Source organism: Adiantum capillus-veneris, chromosome 14 (genome assembly GCF_014529385.1).
Source record: "Adiantum capillus-veneris isolate H3 chromosome 14, ASM1452938v2, whole genome shotgun sequence".
Taxonomy (NCBI): domain Eukaryota; kingdom Viridiplantae; phylum Streptophyta; class Polypodiopsida; order Polypodiales; family Pteridaceae; genus Adiantum; species Adiantum capillus-veneris.
This window is the reverse complement of record NC_140944.1, coordinates 104154670-104167312: the sequence shown is the minus strand read 5'-3', so window position 1 is coordinate 104167312 and position 12643 is coordinate 104154670. Positions and strand designations below refer to the sequence as shown.

General features: G+C 45.3%; 1 protein-coding gene across 1 annotated transcript in view; it reads left to right on the top strand.

Moving 5' to 3' along the window:
• The window catches only part of LOC147442877 (S-adenosyl-L-methionine-dependent methyltransferases superfamily protein), a 51969-nt gene that overhangs the window by 37932 nt on the left and 1394 nt on the right, over positions 1 to 12643 (top strand). The window lies entirely within an intron of this gene.

The following is a 12643-nucleotide window of genomic DNA, read 5'->3' as shown; positions in this document are numbered from 1 at the left end:
GCACTTTTGTTAGTCTGTTCGCAGACCGTGCATGCCCAGTCACTTAGTGTAGATGCATATCCTCTGGTTGCACACAGCATGATCCTAAGCATTCCCATCAGAATCCATCAGAATCCTTCAGGGAAATTTTCCAGTGCATTTAGCCTATTTTACCTATTTTTGACATTTTTCACTTATTATTTTTAAGTGACTTTTGTTGGAAAGTAGGTAGGGCAAATTGAGTAAGTTTGTATATAAGCAAACCTAGACTAGCACTAAATGGCAGAAGAGGCAACAGGAGCCAAGCTCTGCAGGCAACTTCTTAACAAGACCCTTGGTGGATTTCCTCCTAGCAAGAAGACCATCGCCATCAGACCCTTGCCCCTAGCGTTTTTCTCATCAGCAATCCTCGCCAGAAGCAAGCTCGGACACAACATTTTTGCATCAGATCCTCCCGCAAGATCCTCTCAAGCCTAGCGTTTTTGAAGAGCACCATCAGATAGCGTTTTTGCAGAGCATAAGCCTTGTGTTTTTGCATCTAGACACCATCGCCACAGAACCCAACAGCTAACGTTTTGAGAACTTCATCACCTAGCGTTTTGTGCAGCTTTCAGCAGGGCGTTTTCAGCATTGAACACTTGCAAGTCTAGCCCTCAAAGAGTAGCAGATTCAGCCCCTAAGGAATAGCAGATTCAGCCCGGTAAGAACCTCAGTTTTCAGCCTTAAGCAACCTTAGTTTTCAGCCCTAAACCTGCAGATTTTCAGCGTCAAAGACCCACAGAAAACAGCCCCCAAATCAACGTTTTTAGACTAGTCGCAGATTTCAGTCCATAGCGTTTTTGGCCAGCAGATAAAAGATTGTAGATTTCAGCCCTTAGGTCCGTGTCGTCATCCCCGTCGTCGTCGTCGACATAGCCTAGACTTGCATCAGTCATATGCATTCCCATTGTACCAGATTGTGCAATCATAAGTAGACCACTCTCGCCGACGAGAGTGGGGCCTTCGGAGGAGGGTTTTACAATGTCTCTGTGTCGTATCTTTGTTCTCTCTTTATCTCTCAGTCTCATACACTTGCACGCACAGTGTCCATTCACTTTGGTTGTGATCATAGCATTCTCTCATTAAGAAGGAAAGGCTCTCCCTTCCATAAGAACAAAAGGAACCTTGAGCACAGTTCGGAGCACTCATCTTGAGCAAAGCGCAAACATTCATTCCGCTGTACCTAACAAAAAGGCCAGCAGCGTAAGAAACAGATGGTGCAACTTACGAATCTAGCCTCTCCTCTCTCTCCCGCGTGGTGCAATTCCTCTTTCGGCGTTGGCAATTTGCTCGCATCGGCTTCACGCACGCAATGGATGGCGATCAATTCTGGATTCCCGTGCCTTATCTCTCGTACATAGACGAGATTCTCGACGCAATTTTGCCGGCGCACTCGCTCCCTGCACCGGAGGTAATTCTTATTTCCGATACTCCAGAGCCCGAACAATTGGCCGGACGCGCACTAGAGGTCATTATTATTCCGGATTCTCCAGAACCCGTTCCAGAACCCGTCCATGCACCTGTTCCCATGCCACAGGCCGTGCCGGTCCAGCAAGAATATTTACTTTACGTCACCCACCGCCACGAGATACAGTTCCAGACTTGGGTGGTGTGGCATATTTTTCTTACTTGTGACTCTCAGCACTTTCAGCATTACGAGTTTATCCTTGGGCACTACCCCCATCTTGCCTACTCACTGACAGAGTGGAGAGTGGATTTTGTCAACAGTATTATATCCTTCTAGCGCCTAGTACGTGTTCACAGCGAGTTACGTATTCTGGAGTACACACCTCTGTCGCTCGCTCCAGCAGAAACACCTGCAGTGGAAGAGGTCGAGGATCTCGAGGATTCAGACTTCAATTCCGACTTTCTAGCAGAGCTTGGCGAATCATTAGAACCAGCTTCTTCTGTCTACATGTCTCATACTTCTCTAGCATCTCCTCGATACTCTCTCTGAGGCAGAACCATGTCCCAAGCAGAAGTAGATGGCCAACAGGCACAGATGCTTGCTCTCCTCAAGGAACAAATGGAAGCTTTACAACAGACTTTTACAACAAGTCTTGCTTCTCTCAACACTCGTTTGGAGCAGATGCAATAGACACATACTTCTTCTCGAGCAAACCCTTCTTCTGCTATACCCTCTTCTTGAGAAGCTTCACTGGACGCACACGAAGACGAACCAGATCCTACAGCAGAGGTAGACAATACTGAATTACAGCTTCTTTATAAATTTTTTAATTCCGCACAAAAAAAGAAGCTCGATGTTAAGCTGCCAGAACCATACAATGGTCGCCGTGACAAGCGCGTGCTAGACCAATGGATATTTAAGATGGAGGTCTACCTGTCCAATACAGACTTGGTGGAAAGTAAGAAAGTTGCATTAGCCAGTTCAGTATTTGAAAGACACAGCATTTCTGTGGTGGCAACGAAGAGTTGCTGACGGTAAACGCACCCCTTCATGGGACAAATTCCGGCGCTCCATTCGCAAAGCATTTGAACCTGCAAATGCGGACTTTCATGCTCGCCAGCTTATTTTTGGAAGCTTTTGGGACAGTTGCTTTTAATACTGAAAGATTTTAAGTTGAATGCTTTTGGGGCTCTACTTTTGGGCATCCCTTGTATATATAAATAAGTGGGCTAGGCCTCACTTCTCAGAGTATCTGGACGCAGAGTCTGAGAGTGAGCACCTACCCACTCTCTTGTACTTTGAACACAGATTAATACAAAAAGAAATAGGGGCGTGAGGAGGTGCGGGCAGCAGCAACGAGCTATTACTATTGCAATTATGTCTATCGAGATCATTTAGACCAAAATGCTGCAGTCATTTCTTCTATCAAAGGTAGATACTTTTCCCATTGAGTCTTCTAATCCGAGATGTAAGAATTCAATAAATCTAAAACCAGTGAATTGGCAATCTCAGATTGCCCGTCAGTTTGCGGGTGGAAAGATGACGAGAACTGCAACCATGTGCCAATGTTCTCCCAAATTGCCTTCCAAAACAAACTCGTAAATCTGGGGTCCCTGTCGGAGACAATCGTCTCAGGCATGCCATGTAATGTGAAAATTTGGGCCACAAACAGTCTCGCTAAGTGATCCGGCTTGACTGTTTTCTTCACTGGAATGAAATGAGCCAGCTTGCTAAATCTATCAATAATAGTCCAGATACCATCGTGACCACTCTGTGTTCTCGGGAGATAAAAAATGAAATCCATTGCAATACTTTCCCATGGGCGGGTGGGTATGGGCAAAGGCTGTAACAATCCCTGTGCTTTATGCTTGTCAAACTTGACCTTCTGGCATACCAAGCAACTGCGCACAAACTCGTCCACATTCTTTTTGAGTTTTGGCCAAAAGAAGTATCTCTCTACCCCTTTCAAGGTGGTAGCAATGCCGCGGTGACCCATAAAAGGCGGACAGTGGCTTTTGGTCATAACCTTTTCCCTCAACGGCTGTGTAACGCACAACATGGTTTTGTTCATCGAGTAGCCATCCCGAATGGAATATCCTGCTACTGTTTCCCCATCCCGTATCCGTGTGAAAATGTCTGCAAAATCTGTATCCGTGGCATAGTGATGGACCATATCCTCGAAGCTCCTGTGGTGTATCGCGGAAATAGCTAGAACCAACGGCTTCTGAGACAAGGTTGTTTTTGCTGCTTTTCTAAAAAGAGAGAAAGCAAATGAAAGCAAAAATAGAATTGCTTGCTTGCGTTAATAAAACAAAAAAGCGTTGATAAGGTAAAGGTAGCAGCTACCGTTACAGTTATCAAAGTAGACTTATGTGTCGTTTGGTTTGCCATTTTGAAGGGATGGCAAATGGGGTGACCCCTGCACTTTTTCCTTCGATTGTGTATTTTTGTTGTTTATTGTTACGGAACAGAGGCAACGACACAGTTATATTCTTACCAAGGTAAGATCGGCAGGAAGAGTGCTCAGGTAACGGCCTGGCCATCATATCATAGGGAAAGAGCGTCTTGTAATTTTCGATTCTGTACTGTACTTCAGCATAATCATCAAGGAAAAGTGTAGGAGGAAATGGGATTCGAACCCATGATACAATGTATTGTATGTTGATTTAGCAAACCAATGCCTTAAGCCGCTCAGCCATACCTCCGGGAAGGGAAGGGATCGGACCTTCCCCCAGCATTAGTTCGTATTTTCAAGTTCTGTTTTATAATAAAAAAAGAAAAGTCTATATCTGTATCTATAAAAGAAAACTACAAACTATGAAAATAAGATACGATCGATTATCCATTTTCTTTTTCAATTAGTGAAATCTGCCACCAAATTCTTCTGTCCGTGAATATGGACAATCTGGAAGTGAAACTGTGACAAGATGTTCGCCCACCGCATCTGCTTTTTCGATAGCTGCTTCTGTGACAAGTAGTAGTGTAAACTCTGATGGTCTGTGAAGACAGTAAAATCCGCTCCGAATAGGTAATGTCGCCACTGAGTAAGAGCATGGATAACCGCCAAAAGCTCTTTCTCATAAATCTGTGTTGTCAATTCCGGCCTTGAGAACAATCGGCTCTCGTAAGCAATGACATGGCCTTCTTGCATTAAGACCGCACTCAGACTACGACCACAAGCATCACAATATACTTCAAATGACTTCTGCAAGTGTGGCAAAGTCAAAACTGGTCTTGTAGTCAATTTCTCTTTCAGTGTCTGAAAGGCAGTCACCTCTGTGGGTCCCCACGAGAAAGGGACTCCTTTCTCTGTCAAGATATGCAAAGGGGAAGCAACCTCTGCAAACTTTCCAATGAACCGCCTGTAGTACGAACACAATCCCAAGAAGCTTCTAACTTCATGGACATTCTTAAAATCCGGCCAATCACGGATAGTCTTTATCTTGGCCGGATCCATCTGCACTCCTGCTGCTAACACAATGTAGGAAAAATCCACGTTTCTTCGCATTAATCACTAACTTGTGATCTCGTAATGCTTGAAAGACTTGAAGCAGATGATCTCTATGTTCTGCTTCATCCTTGGAGAAAACAATGACGTCGTCAAAGAAAGTGCCAATAAATAGTCTGTACTCTCGAAAAATCCTGTCCATCATCGGGTTAAATGTCGCAGGAGCATTGATTAGGCCAAACGGCATCACCAAAAACTCAAATAACCCAGAAGTCGTCCGAAGGGCTGTGTTGTAGACATCTCCCGACGCGATTCTAATATGATGATATCCACTTTTCAAGTCGATTTTGCTAAAGCACGAGGATCCCTGAAGTTGAAGTATATCATTGATTCTAGGAATCGGAAATCTGTTCTTGATGGTGATTTTGTTGAGAGCTCTATAATCGATGCACATTCTCCAAGATCTGTCTTTCTTCAAAACCAACAACACAGGAGAGCAGTACGGTGATATACTAGGTTGGACAAGACCCTTTTCCAAGATGTCTTTCACTTGGTTCGTAATTTCTTCTTTTTGGGCTCGGCTCACACGGTAAGGTGGCCGGTTCGATGGTGTGCTTCCAGGTATCAGATCGATGGTATGATCTTCAAGATGAGCGGGTGGTAACTCGCATGGCAGGCCCTCTGAGAAGCAATTGGCATGAGAGTGGAGAAAATCATGGCGTTCTTTATCAAGTTTAGACATATTTGTCCTATCCTCAAAACTCAACTCTTTCAAAAAGATCGGGTAAACAAACAGTCTGAATTTCATTAGTTTAGAAATGGCCGAAGCCGATGCAATAGAGACAGACTCGCCCTTAAGTTTTACATCGAGTACAATGGTTCTGCCCTTCTCTGTGGTCAATGTTGCTTTCCTTGCCTGATAGTCGACCACGGCGTTGTTCTTGTGGTACCAGGGAATTCCCAAGAGGACATCACAACCTTCCAAAGGCATTATGTAAAAGTCCTCATGCCCCAAATACCCTTGACGATGCAATCGAAGTTTGCCAATGACAGGTGTAATGGCTACGTCCCTGTCGGGTGCCGCTAGAACTGCCTTTGCAAGTGGTCCCATCCAATCGGGAGTGATCTTGAGTTGCGTCGCCAATTTTGGTGAAATGAAGTTGGCCTTGGCTCCTCCATCAAAAAAGATCAGGGCTTCTTGGTCTTTCACTTTGCCCCAAGCTTGGCAAAGTTTTGTACTCTCGTCCATCGTGCTGGGATCGGTACCCACGCAATCTAGAACCAGTCTTGTTATCATCTTGCCTTTTCTTCCACGGTCCTCAGCTACTCTCGAACTCTCAGGCCTTTCGTCATCCTTGTCGTTCTGTTCTTTCTTTGCCTTTTTAGGGCACTTCACGGAGATATGCCCAGTTTCCTCGCATCCAAAGCACTTTTCTCCTTGATGTAGCAAGCCCTCTCTTGAGGAGTGAGCTTGGGTCGTGCATCCTTTTCTTTCTTTTCCGGATTGCTCTTCCTCTTTCTACTTTCATTTGTCGAGTCTGTTCGGCTCTTTGTGTCATGATTTCACTTGTGGGGTAGGTCAAACTGTCCGAGTGAATGGCAAAACCCCGTTTCGCATGACTCATCAACTCCTGAATGGAAGCTGACTTTTGTTCTAAGCAGTGATCCCGGATCTCTGTAGGAAGACCCAAGGTAAATCGCTCAATCTGTTCCTTGAACGAGATCTTCTTAAATGAAGAGGCGGGTAGAAAAGAGCTCCAGAATCTCTCGCAATAAGCGTCCACTGTATCCTTCTTGGTCATCCGATGATGGTTCCAAGCAGTTTGTATGTCGCGTTCATACTCTCGAGTCAGCCAAGAAAAAATAAAAAGCCTTTTGAATTTCAGCCATTTAACTGGCGCTATCTTGTTTAATAGAAGCGTGGACCACCAAGTTCGAGCATTCCCCTTAAAGTAAGAGGCAGCTCTCCGAATCTCAGAGTGTTGTGAGTAACACCCTCCTGAGAAAGCTATGTCAAACTGTTGTATAAAAGACAAAGCCTTCGAAGCATCTCTATAACCAGAAAACGTGTCAAATCTAATTGACCGTCCGCCTTCCTTAAAACTCTCGGACTTTCTTGCTTTTATCTTCCAAAAAGTCATAGTGGTTGGCTTATAAAAATTCTTCTTCTTTGCGTAAAAGCTGTTGTCATCAGAGTCCGAACTATCTGAAGACGAGTCCTCTTTAGAAATGTCAACCACGGGGCGAGATTTAGACTTCTTTGCCTTTTTTTTTGGCCTTTCCGAAGCTTTGCTTTTTTCTTCGCTTTTTGCCTTTCCTGTCTTCTTTGCTCGAGTCAGATGAGCTAGAAGAATTGTCAGAAGAAGAAGAAGAAGAAGAAGAACTGGGTACTCCTTCAAATCAAACACGCTTCTTCTGCTTTCTTGCCGATTCAAAAGTAGAGTGACGAGCCAAATAACCCGGAAAGTCAGCGCCTTTCTTCTGCTTTTTGTGTGCTTTTTAGCTTTGTGCGTCAAAAAGTTGAGCAATTTGTGCATCAACGACCTCTTCTAATTCTTGCTCTGTGTACATCTTGGGAGTAGGAGGTTTCTTGAGAGTCGGTTTGATGGGTGGCTCTGTGGTCTGCCGCCACTGTGAGTGCACCTCATCGAAAGAGGTCTCGCTCATATATTTTGCAAATTTTGGGTCCTTCACAAAATTAAGCATCATCTTTGTTGCATCGCCGATCAATCGTCGACGCTCCATCTCTTTGAGCTCCGCCTGAGTAGGCCGAGAAGGGCCATACTCCTCGCGTGAATCTTCGTTGTGATCTCTTCCCGCATCTCCCGATGCAGAGGAAGTTGACCGATCTCTGCCTGAAGCCATAAGTGCTGCGGAAAAAGGATCGATTTCCCGTAGAAGAGAAATGGGCTGCGCTCTGGAGGACACTCCAAGTCGAGAATCTACTGCGACACCACAAATAATCACTTCAAAACAGTTCACAGTTCACAATTGATTCGACACTAGCTCGGCGGAGTTCCGTGATATTGGCCCCAAAGACTGGCGCCCCTTTCGGTATTTCTTTTTATATTAATCTGTGTTCAAAGTACAAGAGAGTAGGCATGCGCTCACTCTTAGACTCTGCGTCTAGATGCTCTAAGTTGTGAGAGGCCTACCCACATATTTAAAGGGTTTACAAGGGATGCTAAAAGCAGAGCCCAAAAGCTGAAAATCAAGAGCTTTTAAAATAAAGCAAAAGCTCTCTCTCTCAAGCTCTCTTGAGCCCAAGCAAAAAAACAAAGGAGCTCTCTCTCTCTCGAATTGCGTAGATTAAATAAAGCAAAAAGCTGCCGCTTGCTTTTCTTGCTACCGTACAGCTTGCCACGTGTCAGTCAGCCCGTGAAATGCGCCGCAGATTCTGGCAGCCAGCCACGTCAGCATTTGCAATACTTTCCTAGGGGTCCATTGCCAAGGGGAAGTGTACTGGGCAGCCACGTCACCAATTTGTGACATAAACAAACATACTGGATTTCATTACTTTCGAAACGGTCGAAGCCGATACAAGTGGGACAGACTCGCCCTTTTCATTTGTCAATGTTGCTTTCTTCGGCCGATAGTCGACCACGACGTTGTTCTTATGGTACCAAGGGACTCCAAGGAGGACATCACAACCTTCCAAGGGCATTATGTAGAAGTCCTTGTGCCCCAAATACCCCTGACAATGCAACCGAAGTTTGCCAATGACAGGTGTAATGGCTATGTCCTGTCCGGGTGCTGCTAGAACTGCCTCTCCTTGTGGTCCCATCCGATCGAGTGTAATCTCGAGCCGCGCCGCCAATTCAGGTGAAATGAAGTTGGCCTTGGCTCCTCCATCAAAGAGAATGAGGGCTTCTTAATCTTTCACTTTGCCCCAAGCTCGGCAAAGTTCTGTACTTTCATCAATCGTGCTTGGGTTAGTACCCATGCAATCTAAAACGAGTCCTGCTTTCATGTTGCCTTTTCTGCCACGTTCTTCGGTTGCTCTCGAACTCTCTGGCCTGTCTTCATTCTGTTCTTGCTATGCCTTTTTAGGGCACTTCGCGGAGACATGCCCATGTTCCCCGCATCCGAAACACTTCCCCTCTTTGATGTAGTTGGCCCTCTCTCGAAGAGTGAGGCGGGGTCGTGAATCCTTGTCTTTCTTTTCTTGGGAACTCTTTCTCTTTCTACTTTCATTATTAGAAGTCTGTTGGGTTCTCTAAGTCAAGATCTCATCAGTGGGGTAAGTTAGATTGCTCGAATGTATGGCAAAACCCCGTTTCGCATGACCTATCAATTCTTGAATAGAGAATTTGACTTTTGTTCCAAGCAGTAGTCTCGGATCTTTGTAGGAAGTCCGCAGCAAAACCGCTCAATCTGTTCTTTAAACGAGACCTTCTTAAATGAAGAGGCTGGTAGAAAAGAGCTCCAAAATCTCTCGCAATAAGCGTCCAGAGAATCTCCCTTGGTCACCCGAAGATGATTCCAAGCAGTTCGTATATCTCGTTTGTACTCCGGGGTCAACCAAGAAGAAATAAAAAGCCTTTTGAATTTCAACCATTTAACCGGAGCTTCCTTTCTCAGTAGAAGAGTGGACCACCATGTTCGAGCATTTCCCTTGAAGAAAGATGTAGCCCTCCGAATCTTGGAGTGCTCTGAGTAATGCCCTTCAGAGAAAGCTATATCAAACTGCTGTATGAAGGCCAAAAAAAAGTCAAACTTAATTGATTGTCCACCTTCTTTGAATTCTCTTACTTTCCAACTTTTATCTTCGAGGAAGTCAGATTGTTTGGCTTTATAAAAGTGCTTCTTCTTTGCATAAAACATGTGATCGTCAGAGTCCGAACTGTCTGAGGATGAGTCCTCTGTAAACTGTCAAAAACTGGGCAAAATTTAGGCTTCTTTCTGACTTCTTCGCTCGAGTCAGAAGAGCTAGAAGAACTGTAAGAAGAAGAAGAAGAAGAATTGGGTAGTCCTTCAAATCGTACACGCTTCTTCTGCTTTCGTGCCGATGCAAAAGTAGATTGACGACCCAAATAACCCGGGAAGTCAGTTCCTTTCTTATGCTTTTTGGCTTTATTGTTTGCGTCCAAAAGCCGGTTGATCTGTGTGTGAATCACCTCTTCTAATTCTTGCTCTGTAAACATCCTCAGAGAAGGAGGTTTCTTGAGTACCGGTTGAAGGGTGGCTCTGTAGCCTTTTGCCACTGGGTGTGCACTTCTTCGAGGGATTGCTGAGTCAATTTTTGCAAATTTTGGATCCTTCGAAATTTTAATCATCATCTTTGTTGCTTCATCAACCAATTGTCGACGTTATATCTCTTCAATCTCAGCCTGATTAGGCCAAGGTGGGCCGTACTCTTTTGACTGCTCATGAGAATCTTCTCCGCGATCTCCTCCTGCATTCGCAGATGCAGAAGAAGTCGACTGATCTCTGTTGGAATCCATAAGTGTCGCGAGAAAAGGATCGGATTTCTCGATAGAAGAGAAATCGGCCGCGCGCTCTGATACCACTATAACAAACTTGGACACCCCAAGTCAAGATTCTACCGCGACACAACAGAGATTTACTTCAAAACAGTTCACAATTCACAATTAGGTCGACATGGCCCGGCGTGGCGCCGCGCCCCTTCCGGTATTTCTTTTTGTATTAATTTGTGCTCAAAGTACAAGAGAGTGGGTAGGTGCTCACTCTCAGACTTTGCGTCCAGATGCTTTGAGAAGTGAGGCCTAGCCACTTGTTTATTGATACAAGGGATGGCCAAAAGCAGAGCCCCAAAAGCATTCAACTTAAAAAGCTTTCAGTATTAAAAGCAACTGTCCCAAAAATCCGCCAGCGAATTCAGCCAGCAAAAAGCAGGAAATTCCGTATGCAATGCCATGTCAGCAGCTCTGTAATTTGCGCCGCAAAATCAGGAATCTACGTACGCAGTCTGCCACGTCACTGCCGTACAGTCTGCCACATGTCATTGCCGTGTGTGTGTCCGGGGTTTGCTGCCACGTCACCCATTTGTGACAACACAACTGGCAAATCCTGGCCGCTGCTGGTACTCTCCTAAATCTGCCAGTCTCAATCTCTAACTGATGCGATGATGAGTGCATCTGACCAATAGCACATCGTATTTCATGGGATAAATAAGTGTCCATATAGGCTGGTTTGATCACATATCCATCCTCTGTTAGCTGGAGAAGATGCTCTCTAAAGAAAGCCATCTTTGTGCTCAACTCGTGTGTCGCCTGTATCCATGTGCTCCTGGTATCTAGTTGAATCATATCCTGACGTATGAGTTTAGTTATCTCTGTCTGTGTGAGAGATAGGGAGGGTGCATCCAAGGAGTACTGGAACGGAGGCAGCCTGTCCTTGCTGAAACCATGTGACTGAAATCATGATGTCATCTGCCCATACCAGCATGCTGTATCCCTCTGGTAGCGCTAGCTATCGAGATGACTCAAGGGCTAGCCGAGCATATCTGTCTCTGGGGAGGTCCCATAAACTATGCATGAAGGATGATGATCTAGTAAGTGCCTCGATCACGAGAGGGGAGGGCAGCTAGCTCGGCTCAAATAATCTCATGTGGCACTGAGGCCTTAGCCCGAATCATCCGAGAGATCATAGAGACTAAAGGCCTCTCCATCCATCAGTGCTACCAGATCTGCCATGGTGGTCCATTGAGGGTCCCCAAATCTGAACTCAGTAAAGCATCGCTGAAGCCACCAGAGTGTCAAAGAGCTAGAGCTTTTGGGAGAGAGCCCTTGGCAGTACTCTTCATGCTCTATGAGACACAGCCGACCATATTTGTACGGATTTGGATAGAGTCTTGGGGATTGCTACGAAGTTCTATTTGGAGTTGTTCACAGTGCTGCTGACCACAGAGGACCCGCTTTGTGCTAAAGAGGAGATTTGGTCATTCACTCTGCTTAGATTCACTTCACTGATGAGCAGTTCGTTGTTGGCCCTTCACAGCTTGAGAGATGCATGATGCTCTTGTAGATATTGATGCTGTTCCTGTCCGGGTGCTGATGGCCTCACTAGGCAGTTTTCCCTTGACTATTGGGATGTCTAGCACTTGCCTCTTCTCCAGAGTTTCCAGCAGATTTTTGACACTGGTCAGATGCCTTCCTTGATTACCTCGGGCCTCATTACGCTTATATCGAAGGGAGGAGATCACACACTGCTTCGTTAGTGGCACATCCCATTGCTCTCCTCTCTTCCATGTATATGACTCTCGCTTATATGATCAGTGCTAGACTCCGTCCTTTCTTACCCGATTTGATACACGCCTCTTAGACCGGTTCTGTGTAGGATCGATACATTTTGGACAACATATTTACTTTCTTTGAGGTAGTGGAGCATGCCAGACAGTCGGAACAATCCTTGGTGACCTTCTCAACTTAGCGAAGTCTGATGATAAAGTGGACGGGGATTTTTTAAAGGGAACTTAACATAGGATGGGCTTTCCTGCACAATGGATTCATGATGTTTCAACATTATATAGATAGGGGTTTTGTTGGAGAGTCTTTCCCATTGTCACGATCTCTACGACAGGGTTGTCCTGTAGCACCATACCGGTTTCTTTTCTTTGCTGAGACCATGTCCTCTTATTTGTGATGCAGGATTCCACAGATTAGAGGACTTAGTTTGCCCCTTACTATGCTCTTTGTTCAGTATTCCTATTCAATCTTGGATTCTTTGTGCAAGGCTTTGGAGAGATTCTTTGTGGCTGGTGGTGCTCTTATCAATTGGAGCAAGCATGGATGGCCTTTGGGGTGCAT